The following is a 24,696-nucleotide window of genomic DNA, read 5'->3' on the forward strand; positions in this document are numbered from 1 at the left end:
CTCACCAAGGGACACCACCTCCATGACTTAGTCACCTCCCAAAGGCTCATCTCCAAATATCATCACACTAGGGCTTCAAGATCTGAATTTTAAGGGAATACATTCATTCCATAGTAGTAGATTAGAAGAGTATAATTGAGCTTTTTGTCTATGTAGATGCCTCCTATTAGAAGCAAAATATATTATATCCACTACAAAAAAAAAAAAAAAAAAAAAAAGAAGCAAAATATATTACAGATTTCTTCTAATGTCATCATTTTTAAAATAACCAGAAATATTTTAGTAAACTGTGACTTTAAAAAGGCATTTTGGTTGCCCAGTGGTTAAGGCTCCCTGCTTTCAAGGCAGGGCTGCAAGTTTAATCCTGGTTGAGGAACTAAGATCCCACTTGCTGCAGTGCAACAAAGAAAAAATAGGCATTTTTGCATCATCTGCTTAAAAGTGTCTATCATCCTAATATATCTTATTAATCCACTTATCCATTAAGTTTCTTTGTTTTTTTCTTTCTGTTATTTCATGACTATTTGGTAATATCCAATCTGATCTCAGTGGAAATATGAAAATATACATAGAATCAATAAAAAGAATTATTCAACTAATACATTTGTAAAATGATGTTTAATATCATATCATTTTTATTTTTAAAAAAAGAAGTACTAGAATATTTTGGAGAAATATATAAAAATTTTAAAGCTGGAAGGATGGTAACTAAGTCATAATTCAAATAATTTATATAACTCTGCCCTATTTTTGCTAAATATCTTAGTAGATCATACATGATTTAATGAATATTGGCCATGCTATTTTCTTCATGTATTAACTGTGTGTTAATACATATGAACATAAATGTTTAATTCTTGTCCCTATAGTAAATTACCTTAGTTTTGTTTTTTTTAATATTTTTATTATATCCCTTAGTTTCATTTCAAGAAACTGAAGACCTTAATATAACAAAATTAATACCACCTCTCTGAATTGGAAAAAAAAAAGAATTGGATCAATTTTAAATTCTCTACAGAGAAACAAGATAATAAAATAATATGACCAAATTATAAATACATGGAACATTTATTCTATGTCAGGCATAATTTTAAGGACTTCACAAGTTCAGAGCTTCCCAAACGCATGCCTTCACTGGGTTTGAGGTATTTCAGCACAGCTCTTAGGGACGCCATATGGGACAATTACAAACTCCAGGATAAAACCCCCTGGACTGGACTTGCCATGATGTACCTCATTTCACATCCATAGACTGTAGAAATGGTTGAGTTTTTTTTTTTTTTTATTTACAAATAAAAAGAAGTAAAATAAGGATGAGAAGAACTAATTAATTCATTTTATTCTCATTGTAACCTTACAGAGTACATACTGTCATTATCATCATTTTGCAGATAGATAGCTGAGGCTCAAGAATATATAGGATTAAGTAAATTATTAACATTGGAAAGATAACTTATCTAAAAATGCTTTTAAAATGGCAGAAATCTACTGCTTTGTATTCCTTTTAATAATAGATTATTATGTCAATATCAAAACTGCTTTTTCTTTTTTTTCAAAACTGCTTTTTAAAGCATGAAGCAAACAGAAAACATTTAACCTTGTGCCAATGTCTGTCAAAGTTCTATGATATAGATGTTACATGACCACTCTTCTCAAGGGTCTAAATTTGATGATTTCCTTAGTGTCTCTTTATTTATGTATTTATTTTTTTTAATTTATTTATTTTAATTGGAGCATAATTACTCTGCAATATAGGGATGGCTTTTGCCATACATCAATATGAATAGGCTATAGCCATATTTAACAAGGTTTCCCTGTTGACTCAGATGGTAAAGAATCCACCTGCAATGCAGAGAACTGGGTTCGATCCCTGGGTGGGGATGATCCCCTGGAGGAGGGCATGATAACCCACTCCAGTATTTACAGAGGAAGCTGGTGGGCTACAGTCCATGGAGTCACAAAGAGTTGGATGTGACTAAGCGACTAAGCACAGCACATAGGCAAACATGCTTCCCCAACATCCTGAACCTCCCTCCCCCTTCCCTCCCTGACCTGTCCTTCTGGGTTGTCACAGAGCACTGACTTTAGGTGCCTTGCTTCATGCACCAAACTCGCACTGCACTGGTTATCTATTTTACATATGGTAATGTATATGCTTCAACATTATTAGTGTCTCTTTAAATCCTCTGTGTTATTGAACTGTGGTCAGCCATAATGTAACCATTATAGTGATTCCTCCAAGGGAATATAATTATGTATATCAAGATCTAAAGCTGATTGTCAACAACAGTGAACTCTGTAGATGAAATAAAAATAATGAATCAAATTCAGGGAAATGAAAGGAGAATGATACTGGCTTATTATTTTTCCAAAACAATTTTATGTGTTTTAAATATTTTTTCCAAGTTAATATGTTATTGTTCTAATATTACCTTAATAATACCCTGTTGCTTTAAAACCATCCTCACTGATACAGCTGCATAGCCCTAAATAATCTGATTTCAAGCTCCTTTCTTGTCTTAATTTACCTCCTTATTCTTGAACTTTCATTGAATTTAAAGATCAAATAACGCAGTGAGACTTTTTAAAATTTGTCTTGTTGGGAAAGGTAAAGAGTATAGTTTTTTGGTTTTGTTGTTTTTTCACTTCAATTATAAACTCCTGAAGAGCTGGGTGCACACACAACTTTACAGATTTTCATCATATAACCTAAAATATAACAGACATTCTGTAATTTTTGAAAACTCAATTATTGGTCTATACAGCATAAGTGTATTACACAGGTCTTGTCCTGGTGAGTAGGAAAATAGTGGTGATTAAATTAGATAAAATTACTGCTCTAGTAGAAGTGGTAAAACAGAGAAGTTGAAGATGATGAGATATTACATTCCAACATAGTATGATTTCTATGGAAAAGTACAGCTTTTAGCTATCTCAAAAACTAAGAGAAAGAGAATTCATTTGGATGGAGGAGTGAAAGGGAAAAGCATCAGGAGACTTCCCAGAGAGGGAAAAAAAGTATTTTTAAGTTGTGTCATAAACAGAAGTTATCTAGGTAAAGAAATTGGGGAAGAAATAATAGTAGAGAAAATGGGAACAGCAGGCAAAGAACCAGACCTTAAAGAGATCAAACATTTAGATAAAGAAAATTCTATATGGTTGATGCATAAAGAATGGTGTCAGGGAAAGCGATGAAATATGAGCAAAAGAAAGTTTTATAAGTGATAGGTATTTGAACACCCTTCTAATTGCAATAAGACATTGACTGTTTTAAGTAAGATAGTGGCATAATCAGCTAGAATTTGAAAAGATTTCAAGCTATAATGTGGAAAAGTGACTGAAGTCAGGGAAAGCCATGATTACGTTCTAATGAGAGAAAAATTTCACACTGAACTAGGGCTAGTGGGCAAGTTTGAAAGATATTTGAGCAGCAGAATGAACAGATTTTGGTAACAGATTTGTTCAGAGAGGTGGGGTTAAGGTGTTCTAAAATCTTATATGATTCACATATTTCTAGCATAGGAAGCTGAGTGGATAGTATTCTTGTTCTCTTAAATATATACCCCAGTAGAAGCAAGTTTAGCACAGTAGATGACAAATTCACCTTTGGATGAATCGATTTGAGAGCACCAATACAAAACACAATTAAAAATGTCCAATAAGTGAAAAGATACACAGGTGTAGAGCTCAGGAGAGAGATCTAAATCAGACATTTATTTGGGAAATGTCAAGATCCATTTTGTCTTTAAAGCTATGGCTGTAAATTAGGCTCATTTAGGAAAAGTGGGATAAGAAGAGAGTCTAGTATTTAAGAGACAGAGCACTGTTGGTACCTACGGAAATGTTGAGGAGCAGTCAGATCAACCAGCTAATATCCAGAAAAGTATTATCATCCTAGATATCCTGAAAAAGCAGTATCTTATTAAGGAGTAAGTAACAAGTTGTGTTAAACGTTGCCAATGGGTCTAAGTTGTAAAAGCAGCACATTAAATTTATCAAACAGATGCCTCTGGTGACTTCAATAAAAAATATTTCAGAGAAATGTTAGGAGATGAGAAAATAGTGTTAACATGTGTGATATCTCTTTTATGAATTTTCCTGTGAAAAAGGAAGACAAAGATCAAAATAGAAAAGAATATAGGACAGAAAGACTATCATTTTTAGATGGAAGAGACTTGAGGATGTTTAACCCTGATAGACTGAGCAGGAGAGAGGAAACATTGAAGCTACAGGGAGAGGGAACATAATCAATAGATCAATACCCCTGAGAAAGCAGAATGAAATGGGATCCATAGATCAGATGAAGGGACTGGCTTGGAACAGAAGGTGGAGTAACTCTTCAACTATAAAAAGACAGAAAGTGGAAAGAATGGATACAGGTGTGGGTGAGCCTGAGGCTTTAATGGCAAGAGGCCAAGGGAATCCCATCAGACATTAATGGATGCTGGTACATAATGGAGTGAAGGAGCGAAGTGGATGCTGAAAGAGTTGAATAGAGGGAGAGGAAATATACAAGGGATAGAAACGAGATTCCCAAGATATTTAAGAACAAGAAAGTTGGAAAAACTGAGTGAGAAACATGAGGGGCAGGCGTTTATCCTCACAGAGTTGACTGATTTAATTTAGCATTTCAGAGGTGAGATTGTGTAGGTTGTATAGCAAGGAGCAAGATCTGCTAATAACTATGAAAGCAGATTCATGAAATGATGCAGGTCAATAAGCTTAATGGAAAAGAACTGAGAATCTAGAGTTTTAGAGGGTTCATTTCATGGGTAACAATGTCACTGGGATTTATCATGAGGACTGAAGTGCCAGAAAACATACCTAGAAGTTTAAGAATGAGTGTTAATATTTGTCTTAATCTACCTGATACTTTACTTAGTATGAAAATCTCTAAGCCCATACATGTTGCCATAAATGGCAATATTTCATTCTTTTTTATGACTGAGTAAAATTCAATTATATATATATGTATATATAACAGGTATATATATATATATATATATATATATATAACAGATGTATATGCACTCATTTGTTGAGGAACACTTAGGCTTCTTCCATGTCTTGGCTATTGTAAAGAATGTTGCTGTGGACATTGGGTCCATGTATCTGTTTAAATTAGAGAAAGACAATTATCATATGATATCATTTGTGGAATCAAAATATCGATACAGATAAACTTATTTACAAAACAGAAAGAGATTCAGAGACATAGAAACCAATCTCATGGTTACTAAAGGGGGAAGGAGTGTAGAGGAATAAATTAGGAGTTTGGGATTAACAGACACTAGTATATATAAAATAGATAAGCAGCAAGGACCAACTGTATAGCACAGGGAACTCTATTTAATATCTTGTTATAACCTATACTGGAAAAAATAACTGAAAATATACATATATAATTAAATCACTTTGCTGTACACCTGAAACTAATACAACATTGTAAATCAAATATACTTCAATAAAAATTAATTTAAAAAGAATAAGTGCAGAAGAGAAGGTATGCTATCTTGCAGTGGCCAAGGATCAAGGGACTAAAGATGCGTGCCTAGTTTGGTTCAGTTTCCCTTAGGTACAGCAGTTCCCTGATGAATAGAAGAGGTTCTCACTAAAGCAATGGCTATGTCCACTTTGACTATGTTTGTAAGTCCTAACCTAATTGAACAAAATAGTTTCTGTTTCCATATGAAATAGCAGTTTCTGGTGATGGGAGAATGTCCTGGAAGGAATCAGTCACAGTCTGTTTTGATTTTGTAGCTTGGGTGTAACACACTGTCCCTCTGAAGAGATGACACAGTCTGCAAGCTCTAGGTAGAAAAGGCTGAAACCCAGACATCATTGCCTGGTCTTTTAATGAGAAGAGCTTCTAGAACAAAGGGGAATAAAAGGGAATTCTAGCCATAGTTTTGAGAATTTTCAGCTTTTACAAATTTAAATCAACCCAAATTAGTGTATGTCTACAGGTACAACGGATTTAAAACACTTGTGTTTGAACAAACAATAAATCAACAGACTTAACATTATTCCAAACAAAGAGAAAAGGAATCACCAACATAAAGAATGTCCTTTGTGAATTATTCAGTATCAGGTGCAAACAGTAATCCAATGGCACATTTTAGTCACTTGGAATAAGCTCATTACTTTCTTCTCTGTCAGAAGAAATAAACAAACAAAAAAATGTGTGTGTTTTAAATTAGAGTATAGTTGCTTCACAATGTTGTGCTAACTTCTCCTTGCTGTATAGTAAAAAGAATCAGCTATATGTACACACGGATAACCCTCTTTTTTGGATTTCCTTCCCATTTAGCATTGAATAGATTTCTTTATGCTATACTGTCAGTTCTCATTAGTTACCTATTTTGTATAAAAAGTTCTAAAGTGAAAGAATTAAAAAAAAATTCTTTCCTTTTCTAAAGCAAGCTAAATACCATGAATATAATTAAATCTTGTTAGCCTTTTCAAAATATTTGTCATTCTTTTCCTCTCCACTGAATGTGCTAAAATGTAGGGCAGAATATCTTCTTTGGCGTCTCAGTGGACCAATATGGTGCAAATCTGGAGAAGACAGTTAAATTTGCTAAATGTGAAATACAGACATTTTGTGTTCTTTCCACATTATTTTTTTTCTTTTTTGCCCTTACTGGGTTTATCACATAAGAATTTGTTAAGTAGAGCATCATTTGAACATGAGTTTGCACCTACAGCTTCTTCATAAATTTTTAAGGTATAAACATTCTGCTTCTGACTCCAACTGAACTTATCAGACACTGAGAATATTATCACCATATCATTATTTTGAGGTTTTAGCTCTACTGGCAGGAACATTGGATTTACAAATCTGTGATTCCTTTCCCAGTCTGAAAAATGGTCTTGTGAATGATTCGTTCCATTAAAGAAACCAGTGTCATAGTTTATATATTTAAATGTATGTCTTTATAAAGAAATTTACATGATGATTTCTTAGTGTTCTACATTAAAATATTCCTCAGTTTTTAAAAACTTCAAATATGTTAGCAATATGCATTTTCAATATCCATTCGGAGAGAGTCTGGAATGAAGATCTTTATGGAACTATAAGGATTAATAAAAATAGAGTTGTTAAATACTGCCACTCTTCAGAAGGTTTTGCCAATCACAAATATGTAGAAGTGTGATAACGTCATGCTCATCTTTTGGTTATATACTTCTCACTTCAAACTAATTTTAGGAAACTCTTCTTATTTAAAAAGTCTTCACAAAGGGTACTTTCTCAAAAATTTTTTCACTCTTTGGAATACCAGAATCCTAGAGAAAATCCACTTGGCCATAATGTATATTTCAATGTCTGTACCCAAGTCATAAATCAGAAGCCTATGTGCCTGTAATTTGCAGTGAAAATGGAGGTGGTTCATTAGCTTTCCATATTTGGTATTCTCCATACCCAAGGCCAATCTGCCAAGAGTATGAAATCATCACGACTATTTCAAACTAAAGCAGAGCTCCAAAATTCACAAGCTATAGACCCCAAATTTGCCTAAACCAGGAAAAGATGTTTTCACCTAGCCTAAATGAGACCATTCCCATTGGAAAAAAGAAAGAAAAAAAAAGACTAGGCCTTTTAAAAATATTTTCCTTTCTTCTTCTTTCTTATTTTGGCATATTCACTCATTAGCCAGCACCCTTTCCCTCCACTGGCAAAGTCATTTTGCTCAATCTTTCCTCCTCAGATGAGCTTGGTAATTGTATGTGACATCAGTTGTATTCAGTTCAGTCACTCAATCCTGCCTCTTCATGACCCTATGGACTACAGCATGAGAAGCTTCCCTGTCCTCACCAACTCCTGGAGCTTGCTCAAACTCCATATGTCCACAGAGTTGCTGATGCCATCCAACCATATCATCCTGTATCACCCCCTTCTCCTCTTGCTTTCAATCTTTCCCAGCATCAGGGGCTTTTCCAATGAGTCAGTTCTTCCCATCAGGTAGCCAGAGTATTGGAGTTTCAGCTTCAACATCAGTCCTTCCAATGAATGTTCAGGATTGATTTCCTTGAAGATTTACTGTGCACTCCAAGGGACTCTCAAGAGTCTTCTCCAACACCATGGTTCAAAAGAATCAGTTCTTTGGTGTTCAGCTTTCTTTATAGTCCAACTCTCACATCCATACATGACTAATGGAAAAACCATAGCTTTGACTAGATGGACCTTTGTTGGCAAAGCAATGTCTCTACCTTTTAATATGCTGTCTCAGTTGGTCATAGATTTTCTTCCAAGGAGCAAGTGTCTTTTAACTTCATGGCTGCAGTCACCATCTGCAGTGATTTTGGAGCCCCCAAAAATAAAGTCTGACACTGTTTCCACTGTCTCCCCATCTACTTCCCATGAGGTGATGGGACCAGTTGCCATGATCTTAGTTTTCTGAGTGTTCAGCTTTAAGCCAACTTTTTCACTCTCCTCTTTCACTTTCATCAAGAGGCTCTTTAGTTCTTCTTCACTTTCTGCCATAAGGGTGGTGTCATCTGCATATCTGAGGTTGTATATTACAAGATAAATTTGAATTTTTAGGTAAACATTCCTGTCTTCAACAATTCAGGCAAAACCTCCAGATTCCTCTAGTGGTCCAAAATTTACAGAGTTAATATATTTTCACTTACTTTTGTGACTATTTTAAACATGATTAGCATAGAACAAAAGCATACAACAATAAGCATTAATACTAAATCTACTTATATTGGTTCTCTAATGTTAACAAGTGAATTTTTAGAATGTAAAGTGATGTTTAAGTAAGTAGCAGAAAAGTTAGTGGATGGTATTGTCCATAGTTTTTATCTTTCAGGCCAAAGATGGTGGTGGGAGTCAATGGCAGTATTTCATACTACTTTTTCTTGAGTAGTTGATGCTCAGTAGAAAGTATCATTAGAATCATCATTATTAACATTTTCCCAAGAAAAACTGTATGGACAGTATGAAAAAGCAAAAAGATATGACACTGAAAGATGAATTCCTCAGATCTGTAGGTGCCCAACATGCTACTGGAGAAGAGTGGAGGAAAAACTCCAGAAAGGATGAAGAGACAGAGTCAAAGCAAAAACAATGACAAGTTGTGGATGTGACTGGTGATGGAAGTAAAATCCAATACTGTAAAAACACTATTGCATAGGAACCTGGAATGTTAGGTCCATGAATCAAGGTAAATTAGAAGCGATCAAACAGGAGATGGAAAGAGTGAACATTGACATTTTAGGAATCAATGAACTAAAACAGACTGGAATGGGTGAATTTAATTCAGTTGACCATTATATCTACTATTGTGGGCAAGAATCCCTTAGAAGAAATGAAGTAGCCATCATAGTCAACAAAAGAATCTGAAATGCAGTACTTTGGTGCAATCTCAAAAACCACAAAATGATCTCTGTTCATTTCCAAGGCAAACCACTCAATACCACAGTTTCCAAGCCTATGCTCTGACCAGTAATGCTTATGGAGCTGAAGTTGAATGGTTCTATGAAGATCTACAAGACTTTCGAGAACTAACACCCAAAAACGATGTCTTTTTCATTATAGGGGACTGGAATGCAAAACTCGGAAGTCAGGAGATACCTGGACCGACAGGCAAATTTGGGCTTCGAGTACAAAGCGAAGCAGGTCAAAGGCTAAACAGAGTTTTGCCAAGAGAACACACTCGTCACAGCAAACACCCTCTTCCAACAACACAAGAGAAGACTCTACACATGGACATCACCAGATGGTAAATACCGAAATCAGACCAATTACACTCTTTGCAGCCAACAATGAAGAAGCTCTATACAGTCAGCAAAAACAATACCAGGAGCTGACTGTGGCTCAGATCATGAACTCCTTATTGTCAAATTCAGACTTAAATTGACGAAAATAGGGAAAATCACTAGACCATTCAGGTATGACCTAATTTAAATCCCTTACGATTATACAATGAAAGTGACAAATAAATTCAAGGGATTAGATCTGATAGACAGAGTGCCTGAAGATCTATGAATTGAGATTTGTGACATTGTACCAGAGGGAGTGATCAAGACCATCTCCAAGAACAAGAAATGCAAAAAGGTAAAATGGATGTTTGAGGAGGCCTTAAAATAGCTGAGAGAAGAAGAGAAGCTAAAGGCAAAGGAGAAACGGAAAGATATTCCCAGTTGAGTGCAGAGTTCCAAAGAATAGCAAGGAGACATAAGAAAGCCTTCCTCTGTGATCAATGCAAAGACATAGAGGAAAACAATAGAATGGGGAAGACTAGTGATAACTTCAAGAAAATTAGAGATACCAAGGGAATATTTCATGTAAAGACAGGCATAATAAAGAACAGAAATGGTATGGACCTATCAGAAGCAGAGAATATTAAGAAGAGGTGGCACGAATACACAGAAGAACTATACAAAAAAGATCTTCATGAACCATATAACCACAATGGTGTTATCACTCACCTAGAGTCAGACATCCTGGACTATGCAATCAAGTGTTCCTTAGGAAGCATCACTACGAACAAAGCTAGTGGTGGTGATGGAATCCAAGTTGAGCTATCTCAAATCCTAAAAGACAATGCTGTTAAAGTTCTGTACTCAATATGTCAGCAAATCTGGAAAACTCAGCAGTGGACACAGGACTGGAAAAGCTCAGTTTTCATTCCAATTCCAAAGAAAAGCAATGCCAAAGAATGTTCAAAGTACCTCATAATTGCACTCTTCTCACAACCTAGACAGCATATTAAAAAGCAGAGACATTACTTTGCCAACAAAGGTCCATCTAGTTAAGGCTATGGTTTTTCCTACCATCATGTATGGATGGGAGAGTTGGACTACAAAGAAAGCTGAGCACAGAAGAATTGATGCTTTTGACCTGTGGTGTTGGAGAAGACTTTGAGAGTCACTTGGACTGCAAGGAGATCCAACCAGTCCATCCTAAAGGAGATCAGTCCCTGGTGTTCATTGGAAAGACTGATGTTGAAGCTGAAACTCCAATATTTTGGTCACCTGATGCAAAGAGCTGACTCATTTGAAAAGACCCTGATGTTGGGAAAGATTGAAGGCTGGAGGAGAAGGGGACAACAGACAATGAGATGGTTAGATGGCATCACCGACTCAGTGACATGAGTTTGGGTAAACTCTGGGAGTTGGTGATGGACAAGGAGGCCTGGTGTGCTATGGTTCATGGGGTCGCAAAGAGTCGGATACGACTGAGTGACTGAACTGAACACATGCTAGGAAAGTAATGCTCAATATTTTCCAAGCGAGGCTTCAAAAGTATATGAACCATGAACTTCCAGATGTTAAGGCTAGATTTAGAAAAGGCAGAGGAACCAGAGATCAAATTGTCAACATCTGTTGGATCATCAAAAAAGCAAGAGAGTTCCAGAAACACATCTACCTCTGCTTTATTGACTACACCAAAGCCTTTGCCTTTGTATCACAGCCAACTATGGAAAATTATTAAAGAGGTGGGAGTACCAGACCACCTTATATGTCTCCTGAGAAATCTGTATGTAGGTCAAGCAGAAACAGTTAGAACTGGATATGGAACAATAGACTGGCCCTAAATTGGGAAAGCAGTACATCAGGGCTGTATGTCCTCAGCTGGCTTATTTAACTTATATACAGACTACATCATATGAAATGCTGGGCTGGGTGAAGCACAAGCTGGAATCAAGATTGCAGGAGATATATCAGTAACCTCAGATATGCAGATGACACCACCCTTATGGAAGAAAGCAAAGAAAAAATGAAGAGCCTTTTGATGAAAGCAAAGAGGAGAGTGAAAAAAGTTGGCTTAAAACTCAACATTCAAAAAACCTAGATCATGGCATCCAGTCCCATCACTTCATGGCAAATAGATGGGGAAACAATGAAAACAGAGACAGACTTTATTTCCTTGGGCTCCAAAATCATTGCAGGTGGTGACTACAGCCATGAAATTAAAAGATGCTTGCTCCTTGGAAGAAAAGTTATGACCAACCTAGTCAGTATATTAAAAAGGAAAGACACTACTTTGCCGGCAAAGGTTCATCTAGTCAAAGCTATGGTTTTTCCATTAGTCATGTATGGATATGACAATTGGACTATAAAGAAAGCTGGGTGCCAAAGAATTGATGCTTTTAAACTATAGTGTTGGAGAAGACTCTTGAGAGTCCCTTAGACTGCACAAAGATCAAACCAGTAAATCCTAAAGGAAATCAGTCCTGAATATTCATTGGAAGGATTGATGCTGAAGCTGAAACTCCAAAACTTTGGATACCAGATACAAGGAACTGACTCATTGGAAAAGACCCTGATGCTGGGAAAGATTGAAGGCAGGAGGAGAAGGGGACAACAGAGGATTAGATGGTTGGATGGCATCAGCGACTCGATGGATGAGTTTGAGCAAGCTTCGGGAGTTGGTGGTGGAAAGGGAATCCTGACATGCTGCAGCCCATGGGGTTGCAAAGAGTCAGACATGACTGAGTGACTGAACTGAACTGAAGCAAAACAGATGGTCCAGAAAGATCAGGAAAATTTACCACAGTGAGCAAGCATCTAATTTCTGGTACGGTTGTTTACATAATAAATATTTTTTATTATCTCTCTTTTTCCATCAAACAAGTTACAGTCATATCTTATTTTATAATACAGTAACTTACATTCCATGTGATTTTTATAAACTCACTAAATTCCCTTAATGATTTCTATTATTTTAATATATTTTAATCCTAATCTGCAATTGTGAACTGCAGAGGTAATCTAAGTATTATAATGACTCCTCTTATTTTTAATGCTGTATTTAAAAAGTGATTAGCTTTTAACACCTAAGTAATACATCATAAAACATTAAAACAAAAATACACATGCACCCCAATGCTCATTGCAACATTGTTTATAATAACCAGGACTTTAAACAACCTAAGTGTCCATCTACAGACCAATGGAAAAAAGAATGTGGCATATATAGCAATGGAATATTACTCAGCCATAGAAAGGAATGGAATTGGATCATTTGTAAAGACATGAATGGATCTAGAGACTGTCATACACAGTGAAGCAAGTCAGAAAAAGAAAATCAAATATTGTATATTAATTAATTGTATAAATGTTGTATATGTGTGGAATCTGGAAAAAAAAATTATATAGACGATCTTATTCCCAAAGCAAAAATAAAGACACAGTTGAAGAAAACAAACATTTGGGTACCAAGAGGGAAAGCGGGGTTGAACGAATCGGAAGATCATGATTTACATATATACACAATTGTAACTATGTAAAAAAAAAAAAGATAAACCAATGAGAACCTACTGCATAGCAGGGAACTCTATTCAATACTCTGTAGTGACCTAAAAAGATAGGAATTTTTTTTAAAAAGAGGGGTTATATGTACACATATAGCTGATTCATTTAGCTGTATAATAGAAACTAACACAACATTGGGAAGCAACTATACTCCAAAAAAAGTTTTTGAAAAAGATAAATAAAATAGCACTCGACAGTCTCTCAATAAAAGTAACAATATTCAAAATAAAAACAGTAAAATACAAATCAATGCAACCAAACACAAGATAGGGAAAGGGTTTCCACCAATGTTCAAAGAAAATGAAATATAGAAAAACCATTATCTCATCTTGATCACACTCTCCCAATTTTGAATCATTCAAGCAGTAAGCTCTCATAAATTTCCCCAAGTTGTTGCTAAGTATAAAAGTCTATTGGAAAATTGTCAAAGAATATTTTCCCAGGTTTTATTAATTCATATTTACAATTTCATAGGTGACTCAGTTTTTCTTCATTATGTTTTATGCTTTTTAAAAAAATTATGAAAAGTGACCCCATCTCAACTTATAAGCATATTTCTTTCTAGTATTACTTTATTTGCATGTAAAATAGCATTCCTACAAAAGAGCTGCTTAGTTCATGTGTTAGAATCTACTCATACCTGCAGACATGTAATATAAGCAGTCTTAAGTATATTGAATACAGATAAGCAGCTGCACCTGCTAAGTCACCTATAAAACCTTGAGCAAATTATGTAACCTCTCTGTACTTCTGTTTCCTCACCCATTAAGTGAAGGTAACAATAAATGTCTATGCTACAGTGTCATTATGAAGGTTAAACAAGTTAATGTATAAAAAGAGCTTAGAAAAATGCCAAGTAAATAATATTCAACACACTTAGCTACAATAATTATTAAAAAATATTATAAAAGTATTATTATCCTTCTTACTCATCACCTTTCTCTCTCCATGCTGGGAAGACTGTGAAGGTGTTAGTATTAGGGTCTCACAGGAAAGGACGCTGCAGACTGATGAAGAAGGACAATTTTCTGCACACTTGCTCAAGCAGTGGGAGCTGAGTCCCTTCCTTGTTTCCCCTCGTAAGCAGCATCCCCGCCCCTGGTTCTCACTCTCTTCCCTCTTCTTGCTTTCTAGCCTTGGGTTAAGTGTGTTATCAATTCCAAGCTGGCAGCTGCACCTGGCAGAAGTAAATGAGAAAAGTGGAAGAGAAAGCCTGCTCAGCTCTCGCCTCCCACCCCCATTCTAAACAATCTTGAATTAATCTCTCCCTTTTAGCAAGAGAAGTCCGGAGGGAAGCGCAGTGGAAATCCGTACTGCTGGCTCAAAGGGCTGCTAGGGCTGCTGTTTTTCCCTCTCTGCCCACTCTTAGAATTGCTCCCAACCAAGCACGGCACTCACCGAGAGGCAGTGAAAACAAAGGAAATAAAGGGTCGAGGAAGGCGAAGGCCGCTGGCCATAGCTCCTAACTGAGTTTCCCAGGCCCCGCCTCTCTGGGTCTCATCCCTTTCAAATTCACAGAGCTGAATTTTGCCACTCATTCTTCTGCCTTCCTGGATTCTCTGCCTCAACTCCAGAGTTCTTTCCTCTTGCCCAGGAAGCATCGTTTCAGGTAAACTGGAGCTCTTAGACGCCTTCTTATCCCCAGCAGCAAGAGCCAGATAAAAAGATAACCACACCATCCCTTTTATAGTAATGAAGACAGGCAGGTGTAGTTTGAACATTTCATATTGGAACTCTGAAAGACTTCCTATCATTGAAATGTGGCTAATACTCAGTGCTTAGAAAATATATTAGCATTTTTCTCTGTAAATATGTGAGTATGTTTGTAAGTTACATAGAGAGTATAACGGAATTAGACCACCTGTTCAAAACTAATTCTAAAGGGAAGAATACATTTCATGTTCCTAGGAACTGAGGTTTAAATAAGTTTTAGGACAAAGTCTATTTTTAAGATGAGAATTCTCTCTCTATATATGTACACATACAGGATATATCATGATCCTCTCTTTAGGGTTCATGACATAAGACTGAATAATATAACAGCTTTAGGTTTTATGTTGTTTTGTTTTTTATAATTCAGTAATTAATTTTTGCAAGATATACATATCAGCTATTGAGTTCACCACAAAATATGTTGACAATTTTTTAAAGTAATCCAAATACCTCACAAAAATTCAGGCATTATAAATATTCATGAAACAAAAAGTCTTTCTCTTACTCCAGAAGTCTCCATTTCCAGCCAATAGCATAGTGCTAATACAGAAAACCTTCTGATAATCTCTCCACAATTGTCTTACGGGTGCACTTTGAGAGAAAGGTCATCAGCACAAGGCAGTAATTGAAGGGCATTTGAGTGTTTTCAAGACAGTGGAATTGAAAGAGTCCCAACAGGGAATAAGACTACCTAACACTGGCTAGATCCTAACCATGCCTTTCAGGGAGTTTGCATGAGAATAAGCCTGCTACAGTCCATTTTCTTTCTAGGTGATAGGGAAATTGGTAGAATAAAGTTGCGAGTCATCAAATGATCATATCAAAAGCTCAGAATTGAAATTAATTTCTTCCATACTGGCCCCAAATTCTGCTTACAGGCCAGGTGTAATACAGTCCCTTAACCCTATATGGTTTCTTTCTGTCATTGTCATCTTTGTGAGGCATCTGAGACTTCTATTCTTTGCAAATATTTTCCTGTTCCTCAAAGATGAAAGCCTTATATATTCATTCATGCTAAGATTATGATTGGTATTTCTGCTATGTGTCAGGGACTGTCCTAGGTATTTGCGGTACATATGTACTACAACAAACAAAGATTTATGCCCCCATGGTATAGACATCCTGGTAGGAAAAGACAGGCAACAAATTGTAAAATTAATCAATAAGTACATTCTCTATTATGTTAAAGTTGACAGAAGTGCTATGGAGAAGACTTTTTAAAAAATATGGCAGGGTAAGAGGCTTTCAGAGTAATAAGGGAGTTACAATTTTTTAAAGTGTTGTAAGGGTGTTAGTCACTCGGTCATGTCTGACTTTTTGCAACCCTATGGTTGCAACCCTATGGTTGCAACACCATACTCCTCTGTCCACAGAATTCTCCAGGCAGGAATACTGGAGTGAGTAGCCATTCCTTCTCCAAGGGATTTTCCTGACCCAGTCATCAAACCTGGGTCTCCTGAATTACAGGCAGATTCTTTACTGTCTGAACCACCAGAGAAGCCCTGGTATAGTGTAGAACTCAATGAGAAAGCAGTGTGTAAATAAACTTGTGAAAGAGGCAATGAGCTAGCCATGAAGATATCTGGATAAAGAGCAGAGAGGAAATAGATAGGCCAACATCCTAAGATGTGTACAAGGGATAGTAGGAGGTCAAGGTGAGCAGGGAGCAGGTAAGAGATTCAGTTGCATGTCATATAGGACTATGTAGGCTCAGACTTTGAAAAATGAGAGAAATAAGGGACCAGTTGGAGGTTTTGAGCACAAGAGACTTGGTATCTGTTGTAATTTTTAACAGGATTATTCTGTCGTGCTAAGAAGCGACTTCAGAGTGGTAACTTGGGCTTCCCTGTGACTCAGCTGGTAAAGAATCCTCCTGCAATGCAGGAGGCCTGGGTTTGATCCTTGGGTTGGGAAGATCCCCTGGAAAAGAAAAAGGCTGCCCAGTCCAGTACTCTGGCCTGGAGAATTCCTTAGACTGTTATAGAGTCAAACAGACTGAGCGACTTTCACTTTCACATTTTCATTCTGTTGTCGTGCTAAGAAGTGACTTAACAGTGGTAGCAGTAAAGCTGAGCCCAGTTAAAAGGATGTTCCAAGAACCCCAGAGGACCCCAGGAGGAGGTGCCTCTGACTCCGATCCAGGTGGTAACAGCAGAAATGACAGGTAGTGATCTCATTACAATGTTAGGCACAGACTGTTATTCTTCCCATAGGTATTTCAGTTTTATAATTCCCCACCTCCCTTGCGGGAGCGAGGGGGACAGGGAAGGTTTTCAGCTTAAAAAAAGGGGCGAGAAGGACAAAAGAAAGAAGCAGGGAAAGCCCACTAATGGCAGAAGACTACTAGTGTTTTAATTTAGGCATTGTTGAAGAAGATATTCCAGCTTTCTATGGGCCTCTGACATTATTCCACAAGCACAGTTTGATTGAAGCGCAAAGTAGCATTTGTGTCAGATGATTCTAGAAATCATGAAGGCAAGAAATACTGGAGAAGGATTTCTATAACATTCTCTGTTCATTCCTTCATTTGAGCATCAAGCATCAAGTCCTTCTTAACACTTACTATGAGTCAAGCTCTGTCCTAGATACTTGGCATACAACAAGAAACAACACACAAAGTTGTCCAAGCCTATACTGTAGTGCTTGTACTCTGGACAAATATCATAATAAACAAGTAAGCTATTTAGCATGTTATGCAATGATAAATGCCTCCTGAATAAAAGTGGAGCTGAGAATAGAGATCAGAGCGTGAAGAGGATGGGAAATATTTCAGTTTTATTCATAGCAATCAAAGTGGACCTTATTGATAAGGAGAAAGAAGGAGAAATGAGAATCACACTCAAATTCTGAAAACTGACTGATCATGGAACTCCTACAGTTTCCTTAGGATTCTGATAATGATTATTTAATATACCTCTGAGGCAAAAGGACTTTGACAATAATTTGTTAATGATTGAATTATAAAACAATACTGTATTGTTTATAATCTTTCTATCATTTTTCTTGCCTGTCTCGTACCATGTTTGAAATCTCTTATATAACCCACTATCAAATAAAAGGGCAAATATGGCACAGTTCCCAGTACAGTTGATTATAATTATTTTATTTTCTTTCCTTTTTCAGCACTATATATATATAGGAAACATAAAAAACAGATAAATTAGGATAAATGTTCTAATTCCATGATGACTTTCTGCCTCCTTTATACCAGGCTCATTGTGAAATAAGTTGAAAATATTATTAAACTGTTTTAAAATATGAATTGTTCCAGTGATAATAAAAAAATTATACTATTTTTCAAAATGTGGCTTGAAACTCTGATATTAGAAGTAAGCCAAAGGCTGACTGGAATCTTTCAGACACTTTTGTGATGAACTTCACCTTTCCAGCTGACTTTATGTAGCACCATGTTCATTATCCAGAATAATAGTCATCTTTAATATGTCACAAATCTGAACAGTAATGACATCCATTCCCAAAGTTCAGCAAAATATATTAACAAGGCTTAGACTTTATGAAGAAAGAGGTTGTCTAGGTGATTCTGAGAGATTTCTTTTCCATTTTTCTTAATCAAGGAATCAAACCTTAAGGCCACAAAATGCTTAAATATTATCCTTAACTTGTGACCTAGAATCTTCCTTCAGGTGGAACTGAAGAACATAAATTGTAAAACAGTATTTCTCAAAATAGAAGTTTATGAGGAGAAGTGGTGGTAATACGCAAATAAAATTGGGGACACTGCTTTCAAACATTGTCACTAGGTTTCTCTGCAAGATTTCTCTGAGATTTTTAAAAACATGTAGCCCCAAGAGATTGATATAATTAGTAATGCTCTTCAACAAGCTGTTTTTCAGGGAATCATTAGTTTTGTAGAAAAACTTGTTTACAAATAACTCTGCTTAGAAAAACCTTATATAAAAAAAATTGAAATAGCAGTAATTATAGATTCTTAACCACCACCCCAGGCACTTTACTCACTATAATCTTATCACTTCCATGTATTTGTCAGAACCCTTTTGTACGCAAATACAGAAACCCAATTTACACTCCTAAAAGAGTTTCCTACCAAATGGAATAGAAAATACTGCGCTGGGCATGGAAGTTCCTTAAAAAACTAAACATAGACTTATTGTACTATCCAGCAATCGCACTTCTGGGCATATATCTGGAAAAGGTAGAAACTCAAGTTCAAAAAGATACATGCACCCCAGTGTTCACAGAAGCATGATTTACAATAGCCAGTACGTGGAAGTAACCTGTGTCCATTGAGAGATGAATGGATAAAGAAGGTGTAGTGTAAACACACATACACAAGATGGAATATTACTCAGTCATAGAAATGAGTGAAATCATACCATTTGCAACAACATGGATGGACTTAGAGACTTTTATACTAAGCAAAGTCAGGCAGAGAAATACACACAGCATAACACGTATGTGGACTCTAAATAATGATGCAAGTGAATTTATTTACAAAACATAAACAGACTCACAGACAAGACAAATTTATGGTTACCAAAGGAGAAAGTATGGTGATACATTAGGAGTTTGGGATTAGAAGATACAGACGACTGTATATGAGGTGAGAACAAAGATCTGCTGTGTAGCACAGGGAACTGTATTCAATATTTTATAATAACTGATAATAGCAAAGACTGAAAAAAAGTGTTATACACTCCATATGTGTGTCTATTTTATATATACACATATATAAAGTGTATATGCTGCTGCTTAGTCACTTCAGGCTTGTCTGTCTATGCGACCCTATCAACTGTAGCCTGCCAGGCTCCTCTGTCCATGGGTGTCTCCAGGCAAGAGTACTAGAGTGGGTTGCCATGCCCTCCTCCAGGGGAAATTCCTGACCCAGGGATCGAACAGGCAGATTCTTTACCTCAGAGCCACTAGCAAAGCCCCCTTAAAACTATATATGTGCATATAAAATTATATATAAAATATAATTCTCCAAGCGAGGCTTCAACAGTATGTGAACCGAGATCTTCCAGATGTTCAAGCTGAATTTAGAAAAGGCAGAGGAACCAGAAAAAGCAAAAGATCATTGAAAAAGCAAAAGAATTTCAGAAAATCATCTACTTCTGCTTTACTGACTATGTCAAAGACTTTGACTGTGTGGATCACAACCAATTGTGGAAATTTCTTTAAGAGATGGGAATACCAGACCACCTGACCTGCCTCCTGAGAAATCTGTATACAGATCAAGAAGCAAAAGCTAGAACTGGACATGGAACAACAGACTGGTTCCAAATTGGGAAAGGAGTACATCAAGGCTGTATATTGTCACCCTGCTTATTTAACTTATATGCAGAGTACTTCGTGTGAAACACCGGGTTGGATGAAGCACAAGCTGGAATCAAGATTTCCAGGAGAAATATCAATAACCTTATATATGCAGATGACACTACCCTTATGACAGAAAGCAAAGAATTGAAGAGCCTCTTAATGAAAGTGAAAGAGGAGAGTGAAAAAATTGGCTTAAAATTCACATGAAAACAACTAAGATCATGGCATCTTGTCCCATCACTTCATGGCAAATAGATAGGGAAACAATGGAAACAGTGACAGACTTTATTTTCTTGGGCTCCAAAATCACTGCAGATGACGACTGCAGCCATGAAATTAAAAGATGCTTGCTCCTTGGAAGAAAAGCTATGACCAACCTAGAAAGCATTTTAAAAAGCACAGACATTACATATGCATTAAGGTCTGTCTAGTTCAAACTTTGGCCACCTCATGCGAAGAGTTGACTCATTGAGAAAGACTCTGATGCTGGGAGGGATTGGGGGCAGGAGGAGAAGGGGACGACAGAGGATGAGATGGCTGGATGGCATCATCGACTAAATGGGCATGAGTTTGAGTAAACTCCGGGAGTTGGTGATGGACAGGGAGGCCTGGCGTGCTGCGATTCACGGAGTTGCAAAGAGTTGGACGTGATTGAGTGACTGAACTGAGTCAAACTATGGTTCTTCTCGTAGTCATGTATGGATGTGAGAGTTTGAATATAAAGAAAGCTGAGCACTGAAGAATTGATGCTTTTGAACTGTGATGTTGGAAAGATTTTTGAGAGTCCCTTGGACTGCAAGGAGATCCAGTCAATCCTAAAGCAAGTCAATCCTGAATATTCCTTGGAAGGACTGATGGTGAGGCTGAATCTCCAATACTTTGGCCACCCGATGCAAAGAACTGACTCATTGGAAAAGACCCTGATTCTGGGAAAGGTTGAAGGCAGAAGGAGAAGGGAATGACAGACAATGATATGGTTGGATGACATCACTGACTCAAAGGACGAGTTTGAGCAAGCTACAGGTTTCGGTGATGGAAAGGTAAGCCTGGTATGCTGCAGTTCATGGGGTCACAAAGAGTTAGACAGGACTGAGCAACTGAACTGAACTGATGCACACACAACTGAAACACTTTGCTGTACACATTAAAGACTAACACAACATTGTAAATCAGCTATACTCAAATAAACAGAGAAAAATAAAACACAGGGATGGAACTGGCAAGGTTGTGTCCAAGGACTTCCTCATACCTCTACACACTCTTTCTTCACCCTGTTGTCTTTCACTTCCCTGCTAGGAAGTTTTCCTCAGTGGGTGACCACTCAGCAAATTCAGACCGCCTTAGAGCCTCTTAATTTAGCAGAAAATTACTTCTTGTTCTACATTGTCCAAGGAAAAGTCTCTAAATTTAGTGCCTTTGTCTCTGCTTGGACAAAGTACCCACTCCCTCACCAACCTCAATGGTCAGCAAGATGAACTTCACTCATCAAAGCTTGGAGATTCCCAGGTGTCTCAGTGGTGAAGGACCCTCCTGCCAATGCAGGAGACTCAGCTTCAATCTCTGAATCAAGAGGATCCCCTGGAGAAGGAAATGGCAACCCCCTCCAGTACTCTTGCCTGGGAATTCTCATTGACAAAGGAGCCTCGCAGGCTACAGTCCATGCAGTTGCAAAAGGGTCAGACACAACTTAGTGACTAAACAATAGTAAAACTCAACCCAGAATTGGCACAGTGTGGTGGGGGAGATCAAGCTCACTACATTTCCATAGTCTGAAAGCTGTGGGGGACAGTTTCTCAAAACATACTGAGGCACTGGTACTTGTGGAAGTGCAGAGAAAAGATTGGAAAAGAAAAAGAGCACGGGAGGAAGGATCAAAATTTTAACAGAGAGGTACTAGCTGAGGAAGAAGTTAAAGCTCTACTGTCCTAAAAAGAAAGCCCATGTTTTTAAAATATTGGATACTTCTTCATTTGGACTTCCCAGGTGGCTCAGCAGTAAAGAATCTGCCTGCCAATGCAGGAGAGACAGGAGACACCGGTTCAATCCCTGGGTTGGGAAGATTCCCTGGAGGAGGAAATGGCAACCCACTCCAGTATTCTTGTCTGGAGAATCCCATGGACAGAGGAAATTGGCAATCTACAGTCCACAGGGTCTCAAAGAGGCGGACACAACTGAGTGGCTGAGCACGCTTCTTCATTTAACATCAAATTATAAAATATTTAATAGACTCTCACTTAGCTGAGTAACAGATTGTGTTCTGCATCTCACCGTCAACTCCCAGAACATCTCCCTCTGTGTCCAAGGTTACCATGTGGAATTCTATGGATCTTTTTGTCAAACACAGTGCTTAGCACAGTTTGGGTGTCCCACGTCTGTTGAACTAAACAGAATTCCTGGGGCAGGAACTGTCTTACTTTCTTTCCTGGGCTGGCAAACAAAGTAGAAGCTGGTCATTTAGAAATAGTCTCAGCAATTGGTAAATAAATTTCACCTTATGTGCTCATCTGAAAATATAACTTGAATATGATCACTACTGAAACATTGGGGAATCCATGACTTTCAGATTCCCAGAATAAACTGGATATTAAAAAAATCTATATGAAATTGTATTCTTACTTTTGTGCTATCTATTCTGTGTTAAGGGAATAGGCAAAAGGAAAATGCTATCTATTAAAAATAGATTTTAATATTAATTGAAATTTTAGGAACTTCCTTGGTGTTTCAGTGGTTAAGACCCTGCCTGCCAGTGCAGGAGGCACACGTTCCAAACCTTGTTGGGAAGCTAAGGTCTCACATGCTGTGGGATGTGGCCAAAAATTAAAAATAAATAAAGTGGCTATACCATTTAAAAATTATAAAAAACTATTATTCTGAATTTTTAAAAGTATAATGCAAATATATTGTTCAAACTTATAAAATGACATGAAAAGCCAAATGTCTGTGGCTCAGTTATTTGTGACAGAGGCTGCTGGTTGCCCCCCAACTCCCCCGCCAGGTCTCTATGCCCTTCTTCCTCTCTTATGGGAGTCCCCTGTGGCTCAGTGGTAAAGAATCTGCCTGTAATGCAGGAGATGCAGGTTCAATCCTTGAGTCAGAAAGATTCCCTGGAGAAGGAAATGGCAACTCACTCCAGTATTCTTGCCTAGAGAATTCCATGAACAGAGGAGACTGGTGGTCTAAAATCTATGGGGTCACCAAAGAGTCAGTCATGACTTAATGACTAAACCACAATGAATTCAGCTGGGCACATGCCAACATCAATTTAAAAATTATACTTTCTGGTTGACCATTTGACTAGGTGTGGTTTCCAGATGAGGCTTCCCTGGTAGCTCAGCTGGTAAAGAATCTGCCTGCAATGCAGGAGACCCTGGTTCAATTCCTGGGTCAGGGAGATCCCTTGGAGAAGGGATAAGCTACTCACTCCAGTATTCTTGGCTTTCCTGGTGGCTTAGACAGTAAAGAATCTACCTGCAATGTGGGAGACCTGGGTTCGATCCCTGGGTTGGTAAGATCTCCTGGAGGAGGGCATGGCAACCCACTCCAGTATTCTTGGCTGGAGAATCCCCATGGACAGAGAAGCCTGGTGGGCTACAGTCTATGGGGTCTCAAAGACTGAGCATCTAAGCACAGCACAGTTTCCAGATGAAGAAGACTAGAAAATGGTGGCCACATATGTGTAGTACATCTTCTTGGAATTGTCCTGAGAGGGAGGGGACTTGGTCCATTCTCTTTCTGTTCTGTTCCCTGTTGCCTGGAGTAATTTTTTATAAGAGCAGCTATGTTGGACCATGCAGACCTTCGCCATATCTGGCAAAGCAGAAAGACAGGAGGATCCCAGATCCCTAACATGGACCACAATATCCATATCAGCCCTGAACTTTTATGTGAGAGGAAAATAAACTTTGTCTTTAAAATACTTTTATTTGGGATTTCTTGTCATTTGGGGCCCAGCTTCCTCGTTCTATTCCATTAAGAAAAGTAAACAGAAGCTTACCATGTGCTGGCCTGCAAATCCCTTGGTTAGCCTTTCCCTTTTCTTCTGGTCCATTTTCTTTGACTTTTTACAAGCACGAAGGTCAGCAGCAGCACTTTGCCCTGAGCCAAAACGTCTCTCAAGGGAGCCTATAGCAACACTGACAGGATATCAGCCTTTTGCATCCAAACCACATAAGCCAGTTTAATTGATTTCTCCTTCCCCTCACTGAAACCATTTTAAAAGGTTCTGTCACACTCTTATCAACCCACCACCTCATCTGACATGTGACCTTTCTTCAAGGCCTATTCAAGTCCTACTCCTCTCTCAGCCAGGGACCAGATGACCCCACCATCGCTCCTCTACTCCGTTCTCTAGTCACCTGCCATTTCTACAGAGACAAGTGGGACTTCCTCTTCTATGTTACCTTCCATCAGTTAACCAGT

Source organism: Muntiacus reevesi, chromosome 8, assembly GCF_963930625.1.
Source record: "Muntiacus reevesi chromosome 8, mMunRee1.1, whole genome shotgun sequence".
In the NCBI taxonomy this organism is placed as follows: Eukaryota; Metazoa; Chordata; class Mammalia; order Artiodactyla; family Cervidae; genus Muntiacus; species Muntiacus reevesi.